At 32.7% G+C, this 21231-nt stretch overlaps 1 protein-coding gene across 2 annotated transcripts in view; it reads left to right on the top strand.

The window, feature by feature from the left end:
• The first annotated feature begins 767 nt into the window (after positions 1-767).
• LOC130445218 (muscarinic acetylcholine receptor DM1) overlaps positions 768-21231 on the top strand; it is a 46919-nt gene continuing 26455 nt past the window's right edge. For both annotated transcript variants that reach the window (XM_056780768.1, XM_056780767.1), the window contains exons 1-2: positions 768-1267; positions 9779-9840. The gene's annotated coding sequence lies outside the window, so the exon portion shown is untranslated. The remainder of the gene's footprint in view (positions 1268-9778; positions 9841-21231) is intronic.

The following is a 21231-nucleotide window of genomic DNA, read 5'->3' as shown; positions in this document are numbered from 1 at the left end:
CAGTATGCAGCAAGGTCGGAATTAAATATTATTATTAGAATAGAAATCGTTTACAGAGTAGCAGATAATTAGATAATCATAAAATGTATCTTATATAATTGTTTTTGTCAAAAAGATTTTTTTGTCCACAATTGTGATTCTAAGTAGTAAATTATTTGACATACCGAACATTTTATGAGGTTATGATGATCATGAAAGAACTTCCATCCCGTTCATGAATTCATTCAATGATACGTATACGAATTGAACCAAATTACCAAAACTGTACATTGGAGGATTGTGAAACTTTTTGTAATAGTAGATGGAACTGAATATCGCTCTAGCAATCACAGACCAAAAAGCAAACAAATATACCGATTTCAATATTACAACTATGTATTTGGGCCAAAAAGGCATAGGCAAATTGAAAATTGGAACTATTTGGTTAATGTAGTTCTTAGTTGTTGTTAATTTGGAGTAAACTATTATTTAAACCAAATGTATATTTTTCTATTAAATGTATGAAGTAAACCAATATCATTTCTATGCAAAAAAGCATTCAGAATCCCATTCATTTGAGAAACCATTTTCTCTATACTGTAAATACTATCGAATTAAATAAGCCCGACCTTACCAATACTTTATAAAGAAACACGTCATTCCAATTATTGAATCTTAGGGCTTATTTTCCATCCCCACGTTTCCAATCCATTCCTCTCTCCTACCCCGATCCGGATCTGCTCAGGGTGTGTTTTGGAGGGGCGACCGATTCTCAGTAGCTCGAACCCGGACAGTCCACGCCTATGGGTCCAGCTGCATCTTGCAGAAAACACCAGGAGTTAGTGACATGTTTATTGGAATAGTGTGAAGTGATGGTATAATATGAGTGAAAATAAGCTCAACGTGTGAGATGAACGCTTTTCTACGGACTTTTCATGAATATTTCAGGAAAATATCGACTGGCGGGAGAGCAACGTAAACGCATGTTTTCGGGGATGCTGGGCATTTGACCTGGGTATAAGATGATGTAGCTCAAAATTTTTAGTATTTGTTGAACGTTTATAGCTTGAAATGGTTTAGTGTGAACGTTTTTTATTAACGAATTTGTGTTCATTAACTTATTTAAGAAATGTTTCGTGCCGACTACGGAAATTATGCGAATACGCTGTTGAATATTATATAGCTTATCCCATTACACGATATACAACGAAGTGCTGGTTATTTTCTTCAATGGTATATTTATTTACAAGTGATTGTTACATAACAGTGGAATAATATATATTTGACGGTAAGCTTAACAAATTGATACATGAATTAACAAGGCGCATCATTCATTATTTTTAAGTTTTTTTTTATGCAATTTGATATAAAACCACGGATATATGTGTGGTTGATTATATAAGCTATTAAAGATTTATCTCACATACAAATTTATATTTATATTATAGCTTCAGCAAGATAATCGAATTTCTAAGATACCTGCAGATATGTAATAACTCCAATTCAACATGAAAGATATAACTCCGTGAATTATGGCAAAATTTTTCATTAATTGATTCAATTAGATCTGATCGTTCATTCCCTAAATTTATGGAATAAATGAATAATTTTCTACTTATAAATATTTGGTAGCAATTTCGCATTGGAAATTATTTATAATTATTCAAATTAATGGAAAAATTCGTATCAATATGAAACTGAAATTGAATCAATATTATGTTTATAAATACATAGGGATTAATATATTTCCTCGCTATTCTAATATAATCCCATTTTTGATATATCGTATTATATATGGGTTAATGATATTTCATAAGAGATATCTAAAAAAGGCCAGAATATTGTTGGAAGGTCAAGCACGCATTGCTATAAAACGAATATTTTCCATTGAATTAGAACTAATATTAAGGAAAATAATTGAACCATCTCAGAAAAAATTTGCATTTCTACTTTTGAGATGATATTATATTTAATCTAATCACAGATATACAGGCTATACAGCAAAATAAATGGAAAGTTTATAAACATAAATGTTCATTAAAATAATTAGTGTGGATGACCCGTTGGTTTTTCCATTTACCCAATCTTTCTAAATAATCTTCTTCTTCTTCCTCATTGTACGTTAGGGCTTGGTCCTGTATTTGCATCAATGGTTGCCTAGCTGCAGCTGGGATGATGAAGATCAGCTTTCATACCATCTTGTAGATAGTCTCCCTGGTGGTCGGGATATATTCGGTTTTTCTGTCTTTGCAATATTCCATATCACTATATTCTGAATGTCACATATCTCCTTTATTTCATCATTTCTAGAGGTAAATTTCTACAACACCGTTCATTTTAGCTCCACAACAGGTTATTAGTTTCTCAACTTAAAATAATCAGGTAATTTAAAATAAAATTTGAAAAAGAATTTATTCCAGTGGCGTAAAAAATAGGGAGATAAAAATGACAATTAACCCGGACAGCGCGCCACTGATTAAATTTCCCCAAAGTTTGTTCATGTAAAAATATTACTTAATTAAGGAGAATAATGGTTAGCAAATTCGAAAACAAAAATTTAGAGGCGTTTCTGATTTATGGCAAATTTTTGATTTTAATTTAAAATTTTGATTACTCTATATCTCAACAACTAGGATTCGTATTCCTATATCAAAATAAATCATTTATTGAGATCTCTTAGTGGTAGAGCATTATCGGTCGAATATATAAACACCCTGTATTTATTCCGCCAAATTACATCTCTCAGGTACCCTGATATTAATGACGCCTTCGTTGATTGAGCTTTCACTTCATTCTTTAGATTTCTATTACTTGTTATGTTCGCTCTTAGATATTTGAATGACATCGCTTGTTTTGATTGTATATTGAAAGTTTACATCTTCTTGGTTCTGTGGATACTGTAAAAGATTTGGTTTGAATAATCATTGTTTTTTAAAACTTCGAACGTCATAAAACGATCACAAAAAAGTTTTTTAAATGAAAATAACCATATAAGGGGATATTGATTATTTGACAACTTATAGTCTGAATGGAACAAGTATTATCAAAAATATAAAACTCTCAGAAACTTTTATCGACCAATTCTGTTTAAATTATTAAGAAAACTTTTTCGACAATGATATTTTATCTTTGATAATTATAATTAATCAATATTCATAATAAAGCAATCACATAAATGACACTTTATCCAAGGGCGACACCAAAGGGGAGCCGGGGAGCAGTTGTTCCCCCTAGATATCAAAGTCCTAAGGCCGTGCTTGACTTCCTTACCTATCAATAAATTCCCCATCGAATGACAAATTAAGGTTTAATGTATATTTTAGAAAGTATTGAAATATTCAGAATAACATTAAGATTTTGACCGTTTTTAAAATACGTTGGTTTTGGTTTTGATGGTTGTTCAACGATGTCAGGTAAAAACGAAGGGATTCAAGCAAAAAGTACACCGTAACCCTCTATCATTGCTCGTCCCTCAAACTGAATCTAGTTATCAATGATCTAAATTCACTTCCTGAAATTAGAAATGCCATGGGAACCACCAAAGAAACTATAAACTTTTTTCGGGAATCATTTTTGAGGAGTTAATACCTAATATTTCCAGACTTTGCGAGACAAGATGGAGTGAGAAACACGAAACCATTAGAGTTTTTAAATAAAATCTTTCAGTAATTCTGGAAGCCTTACAAACATTATCTCAGGAAGGAAATAGTGCAAGTCGGAAAAGTGTCTTTCATCTGCATGCGGCTACTTCCGAAATTTCTTTCATTCTCGGGATTATGTTGGTAGCCTCGGCTTTGATAAAATCCGTTGTTAATATACTCCAATCTGTAGCTTTGGACGTGATCAAAGCCTCGGAACACGTTAAAAGAATTTTAATTCTAATTAAAAACCACCGTGATAATTCGGAAAAAGTGACAGACGAAATTATAAAGGAAGCTGCTGTTGCTGCAAAGAAAGTCGGACCGGAGGAGGACATTACATCAATGCCGCGTATTACGGGGAAACAACATCATAGAGGCAACCAACCATCCAGCAGAAAGCTCTTCAGAATACTGGAAGAGGCCTTTAGTAATATCATACTTGGATTCATTTATCACCTCCCTTGAAGTACGTTTTGCTAAAGAAAACATGCCATCATTCGCATTATCTAAGTTAAATTCGGCAAAGATGCAAAAGGTGACAAATGAAAATCTGAAACAAACTCGTGAATCAATTACCCAGCTTTATAATTTTTGAACTTTGGCAGCAATTGTGGCACGATAGGATTAATCTAACAAATCTAACAGTTGTTGACGTCCTAAAAGAAACAAATTCCTTCTTTCCCGAAACAGAAAAAGCATTAAAATTTTTGATCGCTTTACCATGCACTAACTGTACAGTAGAGCGATCCTTTAGCAACTTCAGAAGACTAAAAACATGGCTAAGAAGCACCATGGCGAAGATCGCCTTATAGTTCAGTGAGTACAGTCCAATTAGAGCCAAAACCCACGGAAATTAATTTAATCTGTGGCTGCTCAATCGATACAGTAAAAGTTGACATCAAAATTGCGGCCGCTAAGCGATATAATTTTGTTTAAATTCTCAAAATTTCGAATTTTACTAAAAACTCGTAATCTATACTGAATTTCGAAAAAAGTGAAGGGATCAAAAATGTATTAAAAAAATATTTCTACAAAAATGGTTCCTTGTGATTTTTTCCTAATCTCAAAATTACTCTTACAAAAAATTAATTTCGTGTTACTGGATTTTTTCAACAGTGCATTTTTTGCGGATTCAAAAAACTCAAAAAAAACTCTAAAATGCCAGAAATCCTCTTTTAAAATCTTGATTGCTGTAAATACTCTAAACTTAAGTATGGGACAGGGATAATCCTTAAAAACGCTATTTTTGTGAGAACTTTATTTAAATATTTATCAAAAATAGAGAAAATATCAAAAATCGAATATAAGAAATCAATTGCGATCTAGTCGATTTCATCATCAGTCTCGAGCGTTTCTTCCAAGAGGAATTCCGTGCTCGACAGGGCGTGTTCACTGTCTTCTTCTGCAGGACTGGTCTCTCCGTCAAAAAATTCTTCTTCCCCTATGTCATCAGGAATCAGATTCGTGCAGAAATTTTGTAAATACGACCCGCACAGGCTTCTAAATAGCAGTCCAGCCTTCTTGCAAGTACACATCTTACTACAACCTTTTTGGCCGTTACAAAGAATCTTTTTTAAGATCTCTGAGAGCGCTGGTGGCGCTTCATTGGTTTCAGTGACAAAATGTCTCGAAACTCCCATCCCCACTTTACTGGATCTAAGCAGGTATTGGAGAGCCATTCTTGAACCTGGAAATACACTCTTAAGCAATGCAATTTGGCTGCATCTGAGGTTGGAGGAAGAGACCTTAGATTGACCACATTTTCAAAACAATAAAAACAATTCAACATTTCACTAATCAAAGAGTATTTTGATGCTGGCATTTACGACACTTTACGTACTAAAAAAGAAACAAAATTAACTTCCCGTTGGGTTCCTTCTCTGCCATTTTTACTATTTTTTTTTACAATTTTTATTCAACAATTAACGTTAAAACACGTGCACTAATAAGAAGTATTTTGTCGTCTGTGTTTTGCTCCGACGGCGCCCTCTACACCCGTAGAATCTTCGGCTGATGTATTGAAGAAACTCTCCCAGTACAAAGAGGTTTCTTTTTTGTAACGGATATCTATGTAGAGGGTGACTGTGGTCATCCGATTCTCTGTCACGTAAGCTTTCGTTTTTCCCCGTATGATGCGTTAAAACAAAACCCACGAAAATCGCAAAACGATTTAAGAAAAAAATGTCGTTTTAGTTTTCTCATTATTTTGCGAAAATGGCTGGTATTCAACAACTTAAAAAAAGTAACCAAACTTGTCAACTATGAAAAAATCTAGCATTGGTAAAAGTAGTTTTTTTCTTATCACAAAGTGAGTTCAAAAGTATAATTGGTCTCATTTTAAAAGTAATCGTCTAATTGAAGACCTCAAGCAAGGGTTTGATGCTGGGTGAAGCAGAGTCACAGATACACGTGTTTTAAATTCACCCAGGCAACAAGCAAAAAACAATCCCGTTCGTGTTGTTTTCCAAGAAAATTTTACAAGTCTGAATTTTTTTTGCAGATGCAGTTAAAAAGTAGAGACTCTAAAGAGTACAATGCACTTTCTTTCTTTCGTCCTGAAATGTTGAGTTTTGTGCGTATTTTACAAAGAAATGACAGTTCTTAGGGAAAAATTACACGGAACCTTTTTTGTAGAAAATTTCTTAAACTAAATTTTTGATTCCTGCACTTTTTCCGAAATTTGGTATATATTTCGAGTTATTTGAAAATCGGAATTTTGAAAATTTATACAAAAATATATCACTTAGCGGTCAAAATTTTGATGATAAATTTTACCGTATCGATAGAGTAGCCTCAGAACTATCTAAATTAATTTTCGAGGGTTTTGGCTCTAATTGTGCTGTACTCACTGAACTATAAAGCGATCTTCTGCCATGGTGCTTCTTAGCCATGTTTTTAGTCTTCTGAAGCTGTTAACTTTCACTGTATCGTTAAAGCACCCTTAGAGCTACCTAAATCCAGAAAATCGGCGACATAACTAATTTTCGTGGGTCAGGAGCTGTGATCACTGGACTATTAATGGTCTGACCTTGATGAGTGTACTCAGAGCTATAATAGATAAAAAGCTAAATAATTTTAATGATAAAGTGGTTGAAAGTTTTGCAGAAAATTCCCGCAGGTTATGTTTTAATTACATATTATTTTTGTAAAATAAATAATTATTACTGTGTTTAAAAGTTTATTGCGTTATCGAGGGCTTGTGAAGTTTTATACATTGACTAGCAGATCCGGCCACGCGTTGCTGTGGCTGAGTGATTTGATTTGAAATAATTCTAATGACAATACAATTGCTCTCTCTTCTGCTTGAAATTATACTGGCATTGAGTTGTTACACGTTCTTCACAATTGTCCATAAAATAGATTTGAAGAAATTTTGGATCTTCTTTTGGCCTTGGCATCAATGATCCCATTTTATGATATACCTGGCATTGAATTTTAAATGTCTCAAAATTTCGACCATCAGATGACAAATCACAAACTTTGGATGCTCCAAACGACGTCATTTGGAGGCAAGAATTAAATTTTCGTGTCTTACGCAAAAATAATTGTGATTCATTTGAAATGCCAGAAAGAAGGGATTTCCAAAGTTCAGGTGGAGTAGGGAGTGGTGACAATACAATTTCCTGATACGTAACACATGCCGGGTGTTTCATTGTCTGACAATAATTGCATATTTTGTCCATCGTACCAATAGTAACTTTGGAATTAGACGAGTAATTGATGTCTGGTTCATAATTAAATGCAAGCGAACAAATGATCCACGTGTTACTGCGCGGTTGGTTCGATGATTTTCTCGGTTTTGTTCTCTATATGAATCTATGTGTTGTTGACATGCCACCCTGGTTCTCAATGCATTTTCTTGTCGACGATTTTCTCGCTGTTCTCGTGCACGAATTCTTTGAGTTACATCTCTTTCTGCTCTCTGTTCGACTGATTCATGAGCTCTTTCAACACGTGCACATCGATTCTGCTTTCTACGGGCATTAAGGTTGGATTTTTTGGGTGGTATTTCACTAAAAATAGTAATTAAATTTTTAATGTAAATGAATTTCACTGTTCTCTGAATAACTGTGAGCTAGAGTGAAAAAAAAAATATTCGAAGTAATGTACGCAACGGAGACAAAATGAAGAATGATTTAAAAGAAGCGACGTTAAGTGGTATAGGCAAAATAAGACATGTAGTATGTTGAACTATATGAATCAAGTAATGTGAAAGAAGACACAAACAGGTTTTTAATTTTTGAGGAATCACGTTTTATCTACTGAATCGAGGTGAAATTTTATTATTTCAAACTCAGATGAATACCAATTCAATACTCGTGTACTCGAAAGCGCTGAAAATATTTCCAACTGATTAAAATCTCGCGGATTATCCAATAGATCTTCATAAAAATGTGTGTTAGAATATATTTTTTATCAATAGTTTATAGTAATTCACAAATAAGTACTTTTCTCAAAAAATTACGGTAATTATTTAAAATTGGTGTTCCAGGCAAAAATCGTTCTAAAAAATTTCTCACGCATTTGGGGTTGTTTCTGAGGGTACAAATAGTAAATTTGAGGCGGGGGAGACATATTATTTCCATTATTTCAGACATTACATGGTACAATTTACATATGATAAATCAATGAAACTTAACCTAACCTAATCAAGATGGTAATTATTTAGAATTGGTTAGGTTTAGGTATCATATGTAAATTGTACCATGTAATGTCTGAAATAATGGAAATAATATGTCTCCCCCGCCTCAAATTTACTATTTGTACCCCCAGAAACAACCCCAACTGCGTGAGAAATTTTTTAGAACGATTTTTGCCTGGAGCCCCAATTCTAAATAATTACCAAAATTACTAGGCGATAACATTAAATCACCTAGTTCATATAAGTCCACAAAGATAATTTAAGGATAAAGTAATTTTTTATTTCCTATGTGGAGCCTCAAATGGTCAAATGGTCTGCTATCATAAATAGAAATCAAGTTAACAAGAATGACTTAGATTTTATGTTGATAGCGAACTCGGGTCCTGATCATTGTTCCTTAATAAGTACTGCGTTTGTGATATCTGTTGCTTTTAAATGATTATAGTGATAATTTGTTTGGTGGAGAATTGGGGATGAATATCGTTTCATAACACGAGTTTATCAATACAGGGTGTTTCACGAAAAGGAGATCCCGTCTCTAGGATAGATTGGAAAATATTTGGAGTTTGCTCAGTAAAAAATTTTCCATCCACCATCCGTATTCAAGATAAAGGAAGTTGAATTTTGCCGTAATTACTGGCAACATTGTATCGAAATTTCATACGAATATGTTTTGGAAGCTTATACATTTAATTAATTTGTGTTTATATCTGATTCTCATAGAGGGCGCTAGTTACACAGTTCGTGCCAAGTAGTATTGAACATAACTTTTTGAATATTAGATTTTGTAAGTAAAATTTCAAGTGAATTTTAACATTATTTACTTTTACACCACAAAATTATGAAGTAATAACCGATGCTGGTACGAAGTAAGAATAAATGAATTAATTATTATTATTATTATTGACTAGTAAGCAATATGTAAATTGAAAATCAGTTATTACTTCATAATTTTCAAATCAAAATATTCCGAAAACGGTACACAGTATCATGTTAAATCAAGAGTACCTTTTTAGTGTAAACTCAAATGATGTTCAAGTTAACTTAAAATTTTGCTTGATAAATCTAATATTGAAAAAGTTATGTTCCAAAACATATTCGTGTAAAATTTCGATACAATGTTGCCAGTAGTTACGGCAAAATCGTAATAAATGTGTAGTTTTTTTCTTCAACGCCCTTTTCGTTGAGACGGGATCACCCTGTATATTATAATTTATATGTACTTATTAATATTTTAGACGAATTTAATTTTTTAATCCGTTTCCTATATATTGAGATGTTTATGCTGCAAGTTACTTGATATATAATATTATTTATTTTGTTTCTGGGTTTTTCAAATATGAATTTAGTGAAATATATCGATAATGTATTTATTATAAACGTCATGAATTACACTTATATTCATTAAAGAACTTTGATAGTTGTTGTGGTAGTCTTGTACATATGGTGACGAAAGGTATTTTTCTATGTATGTACACGAAAACATTCAAACTCATTTAATATTTTTTCTTTCCAGAAAATGGAACTCTTATTTACCATTCTACTTAAAAAATTTTTATTCGAGGCTACTTAAGATCCGTGAGTAGACAATATCTATATTCATCTTTGTGTCTAAATTTTTTTCTGTTAATTAGGAGCGTGTTTTATTGAGATTTCAGAAGTAGTTTCAAATAGATATAATTTAAGGTATAATATATATTTTTGCCAACGTTTTCGTAGTAGGAGTGTGACAAAATTAAATACAAGCAAATGTGAATTGCTGAGTTGTTATTGGAGAAATAAAAGTTTAGTTAATCGGGAGGGTATTCTGTTAAAACAAGACCAAATCACAAATTACGAGAATTATATTAAATTATAAGAACTTGGTGGTATTGAACTCCTACCGCATTTAGATGGATCTATTACTATTTATTTAGATATACGGTGGACTTTTTGCGTGGGAAACATTTGAAACCAGATGTAGAAAATGAAGTGCGACATTTTTTATCATTTAAGCTCAAAGGTCTCAAATAGGTAGCTGAACGTTGGGTTGGAATGATGGAATGATATAAGCCGACATTATTTGTATATACAGAGTGAGTTTTATGTATAGAACGCCTAAATTTTTGATACGACCGGTATTATAATGGTATCTAAATTGTTGTCAGATGTTTCATTTTTTCGGAAAAATAATGAATTTTGTTATTTCAAATGGATCACTCTATATATTTGATATACGATTGAGTACACTCGTTTAATTTAGATATTCTTTAATAATTTATGTGCTAATATAAATTTTATAACAAGATCTAGTGTCAGTAAGTTAGTAAAGAGTTTAATGAAACTGGCGCACTAAAATATTTATCCAATTCATGGCGTAGAAAATCTACAACAACTGTAGACAAATATTTAAACGTTTTTGTCATGTTAGAAGTAGATCCACATTTGTGAAGTAGAAAAATTATGAATTTTCAAAAACATAGTAAAGGCGATTAAAGCCATACAATTTTTAAAACTTTGCAATACATTTTGCAACATCCTTGAGTTCTCAATTCTTCTTATCTCTGTGGCAATGTTTTTTAAGTGACCCCCCAGGAAATAGCCTAAAGGATTCATGATCGCGAGGGCCATTCGATAAAACCACGCCATCCAATCCATCTTCTGGGAAATAAATTATTTAGGTGTTGCTTTACCAAACACATATAGTGAGGTGGGGCACCAACTTGTTGTAGCCAAATATTGTCGTTTGGGATATTGTTATTGTCTGAAAAGTTTTTTTTAAATGTAATTGAAAATACAAACTTGGATTTGAAAATATCCAAGCCAATTCAGGTATAAAACTATTTTCCAATAAATCTAAATACGCCGGACCATTCAAGTGTGGGATTCACGCATCCAACGAGGATTGTTACGTCACCAGTATCTACAATTATGCCGATTAACGTTTCCATTAATACAAAAAGTGGCCTCATTGCAAAACATTACCTAAAAAATTTGGATCGTTTTGATTGTAATATTAGGTCTCTGCAAACTTTTCACGTCTATCAAAATCGTCTTCTCTTTAACAAACGTTACTTTGTATGGATGGAATTTATTACCACGTAAAATTTTATTTTTGCATATTTACGAAATATAAAGTTCCATGGATATTTGTCTAGTACTCAAGTACAGATCGTGTCTTCTAACAGGGGTCAAACATCTAAAGATTTGTTTTTCTGCGCCTTGATTCGGATAAATTTTTTACTGAATCAGTTTCGTTAAACTTTTTAACTAATTTACTGACAGTAGATCTTGTTATGGGATTCCGGTTAGGATATAAATTATTAAAGATATCGCACGTTTCTTGTTGATTTCTACGCCCATCACCATATCCTTATATCATTAAAATATCAATCCGGTTTTTTTCCGATAAAAATCCATTGTGAATTTCAATAAACTACAACAATAATAATTTATTGAAACGTTAAATTTGTTATTGTAGCAGTCATAGCCACCTAAATATGACTCCGAAATTATGGCATTTAGGTATAAGGTACGTCAGATGAAAAATGATAAGTATTTCTTAAGAATTTCGAAAAGCGAAAAATATACAGGAAGATATATTTAAAATAACAAAGTTTATTATTTTTCCGGAAAAAGAAAAGAGTTGACAACAATGTAAATACCACCATACTACCGGCCGTATCACAAGAACCTTGTATACAAAAATTTATAAAAATCATAGAAGCCGCTCTCGAGATAATTGAGGCGTTCCATACATAAAACTCTGTATTAATTAATAGTTTAGGAGCGTTCTAGCAGAGGGATTCGGCTATCAAACACAAAATAATACTCTTTTCAATATATATCCCTAACATTCGAATAATTATATCATCATCGAAGACTGAAATTATTGTCAAACAACAATGTAAAAATATGTATGCAAGTATAACGATATTAAAAAATTACTCACATTAATCGACTAAGAATTGTAATGCATTGAAGTTTTCTCCTTTTTTTTCATTATCGAATTCAAAAATTAATATTCAAATTGACACGTGACATAAATATGGGGTCAATACAGTGAATTTTCATTCGTTAAATCAGGGATGACCAACCCGCGGTCTGGCTTGGAAACTTTTGCGGCTCTTAAGATTCATCGAAAATTTAAAAAAAAAAAGTATTTTCGTGCCCATAGAATATTCTGGAATTTCCACACAACCGCAACCATACTAAAAATTCTTATCTAATTTGAAAAAACATGTTAGACGAGTAGTCGAATCTGTCCGTTCGCAGTGACTGTTGAAATGCGCTCAGTTTTAATTGTAAGTGTTGTAACTGCGCCAGAATTATTTATTTCATTTTATTCGACAACAAAACATTAATAGCAATTTTAAATATGAATGCTGTGCGATAGTTGTAACTGTATATGCGACTTGAAATACACTTTTGTTTTCAACTTAATGAGCTTACTGGATTTAAATTGCCAATTGCCGATTGACATTCTATTAAAATTAATTACAGATTGTAAGTTAAAATTATAACCAAAGAGACCTGTTCCTACCTGCACCGTGGTCTGCCTTGCTTTGAGTTAGTCACCTTGAACGACCCCTGGCTGTGAAACATATAGCCTTAACCCTTCCAATGTGATAGTGACAACAGGTCATACCTTTAAGGCTGCAACTAATGACTAATTGGAGGATGTCCTTCAGCCAAAAAAATATGATTGCAGAAATAAAGAATTATAGTGATGTAAATAGAAAGTATAGTGAAATCGAAAACACAAAATCAAAGTGTTTAATTTGCCGGGAAACAGTGGGTGAATTTGAGGAATATAACGTTAAAAGGCATTATAAAGCAAAAATTGATTAATTTTCGAAATCTGAGAGTGAAGTGAATCAATCGATGCTCGGGGATTTGAAAACTCAAAAAAAATTGGTAATTATTTAGAATCCCAAACTTACTCCAAAAATTTTTTAGCGCATATAGGGTTGTTTTTTAGTGCTACGAAAGTACTTTAAGGGTGGGGGAGACACATATTTTCCATCATGATACCCATTATCTTATGCATATTGAATGTCAATAATTATCCAATAATATCGGAATACTCGGTCACCCAGAGCAATAGCACAAGAGCTTAGGCTAGGTTAGGTTGGGTTAGGTTAGGTTAAGTTATGTTAGGTTAGGTTAGGTTAGGATACGTTAAGTTAGGTTAGGTTAGGTTAGGATACGTTAAGTTAGGTTAGGTTAGGTTAGGTTAAGTCAATCGTTGAAAGTTTAGCGTGAAGCATGTATGTATTTCTTTTATTTAATATTATAGGTATCAAGGACGCGACAGTTAAGATGGAAAATATGTGTCTCCTCCACCCTTAAAGTACTTTCGGAGCACTAAAACACAACGCGAAAAAATTTTTTGTGTAAGTTTGGAGTGGAGCCCCAATTCTAAATAATTACCAAAAATTTTTAGTTCAGCATAACAGCAGCCATCCAATATTGTCAAAGTTATTTGATTGCATAAAAATGGAAACATTTTCGGATGGTGAATTTGTAGAAGAATGTCCGAAAGCTTTAACAAAGGATATTTCATTTGATGAAAAATTATTTTCTAATATAAGTCTATCTCGACAAACATTGTTTCGAGATAATTAATGATATTTCAAACTAAGTGATCGAATTCAAGATTTCAATAATTTTTCTCTAATATGTGACAAAAGTACAGATACATCCAAATACAACTCAACTTGTAATATTCTTTCGAAGAGTAAATTGATAATTTCATATAACTGAAGAAGTTTGAAAGGTACTACAAAAGGTGAAGATATTTTTCATTTTGAACACAGTTTATACGCAAACAACATCTGTTATGGTTGATAAAGAAAAGGGAGATGTAAAATAACTGATCGATAAAATAGAATCCACCAGGAAAACTAATAAATGTTGGAAAAGAGGTGATTTATTTTTAATCGAATGTTTGAGTCATCAACAGAATCTTTGTTCCCAAGTATTGTCAATAAACCATGTTATGCAAGTAGTCGTGAAAACAGTGAACTACATTAGTTCACATGCGCTTCCGCCTCCGAAATTTAAGTTCTTGAGAATTAGAATCAAAATACTGTGACGTAGTATATTTCAGTTATATCAGGTGAATAAGTCGAGGAAAAGGTTTACAGGCATTTCATGAGTTACTTCATAAAGTTGACTTGTTAATGAGTGATGAGCAAAAACCAGTATAAGAATTAAATAATGATGAATGATGATATGATTTATGTTTCTTCAGTGTATATTAATGGAAAACTCTACCAATTGAATTCAAATTGTGTTTCAAAAAAAGCGAATCCCTTCCAGTGGTGAAGCTAGGTAGAAAATTGCCCAGACCAAATTAAAAAATGGGGCCCCGCTGCTATGTAAACTGATTAGGTTTTATCAAATAAAAATATGAAATATACAAATACTTAAAAAATGCTAAATTACTTACGGGGATGTATTGATATCTAGTTAGCCTAGACCAGTTCCATGCATAAACAATATATTGCGTTACCATAGGAACGAACAATAACTTATTAGAAGTGTCAGTGTAAAGTTTGTTGTCAAAAAAGTAAACCAGAGTTACGCAATAAATTAAAAGAGAAAAAATGTCCACGGAAATTGTGAAAATCGAAAAGTTGGAGTATCGAGCAATCATCAAGTACCTTTATTTAAAAGGGTTAAGATGTAAGCCGATTTACGAAGATATGCTTAATACCCTTGGTGATCAATGTCCTTCGTATGCAACCGTGAAAAATTGGACTGCAAGCTTCAAAAGAGATAAATTTTCCATAGAAGATCATGATAGATCGGGAAGGTCAGACCGTCGAATGGGGCTAAAACGGATATCTGAAGCACTGAATATTTTGACATGAGAAAAATTGTTGCAAAATGGATGCCCAAATGTTTGAATGTTGACCAAAATCGTGCAAGGGTCTTCTACAATCCAGAAACAAAGCCACAATCGATGGAATGGAGACACTCTGGTTCTCCAAGACCTAAGAAGTTTCCGTTACAAAAATCTGCTGGAAAAGTTCTTGCTTCTCAACTGACAAAAAGTTTAAAAGGTCGTATATTTTCTTCCAACGAGGAGGTAATAAAAGCTGTGGAGGTCTGGTTTACAGAGCAAGAAGATTTGAAAGGTCTAGAGACGTTGCAGGTTCGTTGTAATAAATGTATCCAATTAAGAGGAGAATACGTTGAGTAATAAAATAATAAAATATTTTGACATTGAAATTTTGTTTGGTTCTATAGTAGGCTTAGAATTTTTTAATATATCCTCGTAAGCTCTTTTTTGTGCACTACAGGGTAGATAATAAAAATATTAAACTGTAACTATATAAATTACAATTAATACTTGGTGTACGTTTTGATAATAAAGGAAATAGAGAAGATTCAAGGGATTATTATATAAAGGTTGGACCTACCAACTGACTAAATAACAATTATATTTACAATTTTTTCCTAGCTTTAGTTTTCGCAAAAGTATCAATGACCTCGTTTAAATCCAGGCTTGATGCGGTTTTTAATTGCTAATAGCGATAAATGTCGGAGTCGAGTTTGGCCCATATTATTTCTTAAATAATTTTTTAATACTTTTAATTTGCTAAATGACCTTTCAGCTGCTGCAGAAGTAACAGGAATTACTATTACATTCTAGCACTGCATATTTGCTCATTATTTCCTTACGTAATTGGTGAATGCTTAAGTTAGTTGAGATAAAACTAGGTGGTAAATATAAATAAATTGAAATGAAAAACTAGGGCCTATTATTTATATCTGAATATTTTATATGGAATTTGACACACTTTTGTAATAAGGTTGCTTCATCATTCATTCATTCATAAAAATTGAATAGTTCGAAGTCATTTCTATAAATTTGTAACTTTGCTTTGGTCTCTGCTAAAACTTTACTCGCCTCGCCCAAATTGATATCGCATTTTTGTAAAGTTTTGGATGCAAAATTGATGTCGTTCAATACATTGTAGCATGAATTCGCAAAGCAACACGAATTCGAAATTTAGCGTTTTTGTGTTAATACTCTCTGCTTCACTACGCTCATCTTTATTAGAACTCTTTAGATCTATTGCTGATAATGCTCAAAATAACGAAGTTTTACTGCAGATATCGTATCGTCCATACTGGATCATCTAGTCGGATTTAGTTTTTTTAGAGTAGTGTCCGATTCGCCAGTGAATTTTGACAGTAGATCCCAACATCTGATGTTGTTCGTACTTTCGATATGTCCTGTTCTATATCCATTATGATGACAAAGAACGATGACGCTCTAATTTGTTCTAGTAGATGTTTGATCCCCAGTCATTTCATTTTGAATTGTTGCACTTAGATATCATGTAGATCCATAAACATAAAAAATAAAGTCCTGATATTAATTATTAACAAAATAAAACGATGAAGAAACTCAGAAATAATTATTATTACCTTTGGGCAAATCCAAAACTTATTGCAAAATTTGACCATATCGGACCTGAATTAATGTGCCTACTGCATGTGACTGGCATATTTTCACGAAATCTATAGATTTGACACGATTTATTGACATCAATATGAGTGGTAAAATCGAATAAAATTGAACCCCTATACTGACCAGTACAAAAAAGTTTATTGACTTCTGGTAAGGATTCGAGGGCCCCCTGAGCTTGAGGGCACCGGGGCACTGCCCCACCTAGTAGTTCCTAGGTAGCTCAGTGAAAAATTTTCGTAACGCCATCCGTATTCAAGATAAGATAAGATAAGATAAGACTATTTTGCCGCAACTACTGGCAACATTGTATTAAAATTTCGAATATGTTTTAGAAGTTGATACATCCAATGTATTTGTCTTTATGTCGAACTCTCATAGAGGGTGCTAGTTACATGGTTCGTACCAAGTAGTATTGAACATAACTTTTTCAATATTAGATTTATTAAGAAAAATTTCAAGTGAACACCAATTTCATGATAATGTGAGCGAGTTTGGCGGCACTGGATCGTGGTTCGAGTAATAACAACTGAAAACTTAGGTAGTTACATTCAATGTCTTGATCGCCACTAAATTTTTGATAGCATGGAATCCAGAAACCTGAATTATTTGAGACAGAGCATTATGCAAAAATAGTGAAAAATCCCCAATGATACTTTATTGTTTATACGTCAGCAATAATTGTGATTGTGTACAATTATATACAGTGATGAATGAATTACAAAAAAATATGCTATTTTCTGGAATGGTATACAGAATGATTACCAAAAAAAGTGAATAAATCTGATCATTTTTGTCAAATAGAATGTTACTTATAGGTACTAAGACCTATTAGTGGATATGCGATGATATACAGTTAAAAAAAGATACAAATTGTGATAGATCACATAAAACCTATTTATCTAAGTTTCTACCAGATAATCTGACCTTAAATCATTCCTTGAAGATGATTATTTCAGACGTAGTTATCCAACGATTAACAGCCATGGACTGTCAGACACTCAGAATCCAGACAGCTGCTCAGATCGACCTTGAACTCTGGATTGAAACATGAATCAGGAGAGGATTCGAAGCATCATAATTTGTGGATCTCAGTAAACATGGAATGAACCCGAAAAATTCAAATAACGTTTCACTCTTTAACACGAGGATACAGTGAGACAGATACAGTACAACAATAAATATTTAGAAACCCCAGATATCACTCCAAGTAACCTGATAGTGAACGAAAGGAGTCTTTAGAATTGGTATTTATTCGATAGTATCACCAACCATTCGCCCACAGAACATACCCAATAAGAAGGTAGACTTGCATCTTTCAGCAACACAAATTTAGTTCTGCCATTTACCAATAGTGGTGTTAGTGTAATAAAAATGTGACATTACTGTCAATTGTCAATATGAATAATCATTAGTTCAAATTTTTCAAACGCTTTTTTGATGTGTGCTCTAAATAGGAATTGTGATACACAATGCTCAACATCAAATTATCGCTTGTGTGAAAATCATTTTCTGGAAAGTGATCTAACAAATTTGCCTCAATATTTACCTATAGAAGAGCAATGGGAGTGAATTTTCAGACTCCATTGTTACAGAGAAAATTAGTATTTTAACAAACAAAAATCGGGTTATTTGACTGTAGCTGGAAGTAGTAACAACAATTTAACCTAGGGAACTAAGAGGTAATAAATATAAGCAACGGTGTACCTCAAGGCTCGGTTGTTTGACCCACCCTGTGGATCTACTTCGAATAGCTTTGCAGATGATTTTACGATGATGGGTACAGAAAAAAATTAATATACCTCAATGCATAAAGTCAATCTAGGCCTGCTTGTTATTTGAAATTGAATGGAGAAAATAACTGGAGTTTGGCATTTGTAAAGACAGAAACAGTTGTTCTAACAAAAATTAGTAAAATTGATCCTATAAAGTTCACTAGTCTTCTATCTTTGTTATAGGTAATTCTGCCCGTTTCCTTCTTTTGTTGTGCTTTTAAGTTATATTATCGCTCCATCTTTTCCGGGGTCGACCGAAACTTTACTACCCTATCAACTGTCATTATACTTATATGGTTGCTCCATACTTTTTTTCTATTTAATAACCACTCGTTAATCTTTTCCACATTACATGTTATTCTAATGTAGTTACTACTTCCTCTGAGTGTGTTCCCCGTGATTCTCCTCAGTATTATTGTCAAAGGCTTTTGTTAAGGCAATTAGGACATTTGTAATTCATTATATCATATATTACTATGAAATTGACTAGCTCTTCTCCTAATCTCATTTTAATTGCAACAATTCTCTTTGATACGTATTTGCACTCTTCAATCTGGGTAGTTAATCTTTTCTGAACTACTTTAGCGACCCCTTCCTTGGCTCTTGTTTCCTTTGGAACCTCTTCTACCATAGATGTGGAGGTGATATTTCTTCTCCATTCAATTTTATCTTATCATTCCTGCTTAGCCCGTCTCCAGTTTAGTTTTCTTTCTCTATTTTCTTCTGGATCTGCCTCTTTTCATATCACCTTAACTGTTCTGTCCCCTTTCATTCTCACAATGTGTTCAAACCATCTCAACTATTGCTCAGTTTTTTGCACTTCACCCACTGCACGTTTATTCCAAGTCTAATCATGTCATTCCTAATTTAATAGAGTCTCTTCTCACCCAATTTTTGTCAGTATCTTTATTTCACATATTGTTATTTTTTGCTTCTATTTGTTAGTTAGCACTCAGGATTCGCAGCCATAGATCAGCGTTATTAGTAATACTGGTTCGTAGATCCTCTTTTTTGTGGTTCTGGTTTTTTTGAAAAATACTCTTCTTTACCCTATTGGCTACCTCTTCGTCAATTCTTCCATTTGGTTTTACGATTGTTAACGTTCTTCTTTTCCATATCTGGTATTTTCACAGTTATTTGTTCTGGTTTGTTTGATATTTTCATTTTTTCTGTCTTTTGTATGTTTATCTGAAGTCTAGTCTGTATTGTTTCATTCCATTCCTCCCCTTCCATATCTTATTTTGTAGCTCTTCTTCTGTGTTATCGAATATTAGTAGGTCGTCCGCATACATTAGCTCGTTTACGTAAATTGGTCTCAAACTGTTCTATCCTATATTTGTTTTCTTTACTTCTTTTTTTACTTCTTCAACTTTTCGTTCATGCCTAGAAGAAATAATAACGGGCCCAAAACACCTCCTTGTCTCACTCTACTGTAAGTTACAAAACTACTTGTCTCGCTAACTCGTAACGCATTCTCTATTTTTTATATATATGTTCCTAACTATGTTTATCAGGTGTTTATCTCAACTTTTCTATTTCTCATTATTTCCCATATATTTTCTTCGTTTATGATAATCTCTTTCTATAGGATTGAACTATTACAGTATAGCAAATTGTCAATTTCCTTGTACGGAAGGAATAAAATATAGACTTAAAAATCATTAGGTTAAATATTTGATCGATATTTAAATTTTCTGGGTTTTTAGTGCCCATTAATGTACCTAATGGTTCTTTCAAATCGCGTTGCAATACTCTGAGTGCTAAATTTTTAGAATAATTTCCTAAAATGTTGTTTTCATCAACATCGTAATGTGTGATGAGATAAGAACTTTGAAGGTTCAAGAAATTTTGAATTCTATTATAAAAATCAAAAAGCGTTTCGTTACCTTGCTTCTTTTCTGATAGCTCTCTACTCAATGTGTTAATTTTGCTGAAATGCTGGACATCAAATATTCATTTTCTATATCTATCTATAGCATTATAATATTTACGAATTTTTCACAAATTCTAATGAATCTAGGAAGAAAGTATTATTGAATTTTGGAATCATATCCAAGTATTCTTTTTTTGTAATAGCCATTTTATTATTTGAATTATTTGAAGGATAAAGTTTTGATGAAACTAATTTCAATTTTATTTCGATATCACTTGCTTCTTCTAGGTTTTAGCACAACGCAGTTGGCTTATTCGACTCGCCCAGCTTTATAAACTCGAATAGTAAATAAATGGTAGAAACGAACCGAATGTTCATTGACGCTCGTTTGACTATCCTACTGACTGCGCCACTTATATTTTTATTTACTGTAAAAGTGTTTTCAGAACTGACTGTATTACTAACAACAAAATATTAGTTACAATTTCAATTCTAGACCAAGGAATTAAAAAGTGTTGAGTCGACAATCTAAACTGGCTACTTAAGGGCAATGGCGTAGGTAACATATATTAAAACTCAGTAAGTTATAATTAATCTTACTTTTACACTTCACACTTTGATAGTTGGAATTTTGAAAATTCTCAACGTTTCGGCTCCCACTTTGGAACCTTTATCAAGAGAAAAGTAGGGATAGGGTGGTTATTCGTTCATTGGTAAGAAGTGATCCGATTCCGTGGTCTCAATCTACCTACTCCACGCAACGAATCACCCATTTTTTTGGTTGATTCCAAGGTCTCAATCTGCCTACTTCTTGAAATTCCACCGAGGAAATGAAATCTGAAATAAAAAAATATAAA

Source organism: Diorhabda sublineata, chromosome 6 (genome assembly GCF_026230105.1).
Source record: "Diorhabda sublineata isolate icDioSubl1.1 chromosome 6, icDioSubl1.1, whole genome shotgun sequence".
Taxonomy (NCBI): Eukaryota; Metazoa; Arthropoda; class Insecta; order Coleoptera; family Chrysomelidae; genus Diorhabda; species Diorhabda sublineata.
This window is presented reverse-complemented; position numbering and strand designations above follow the sequence as displayed.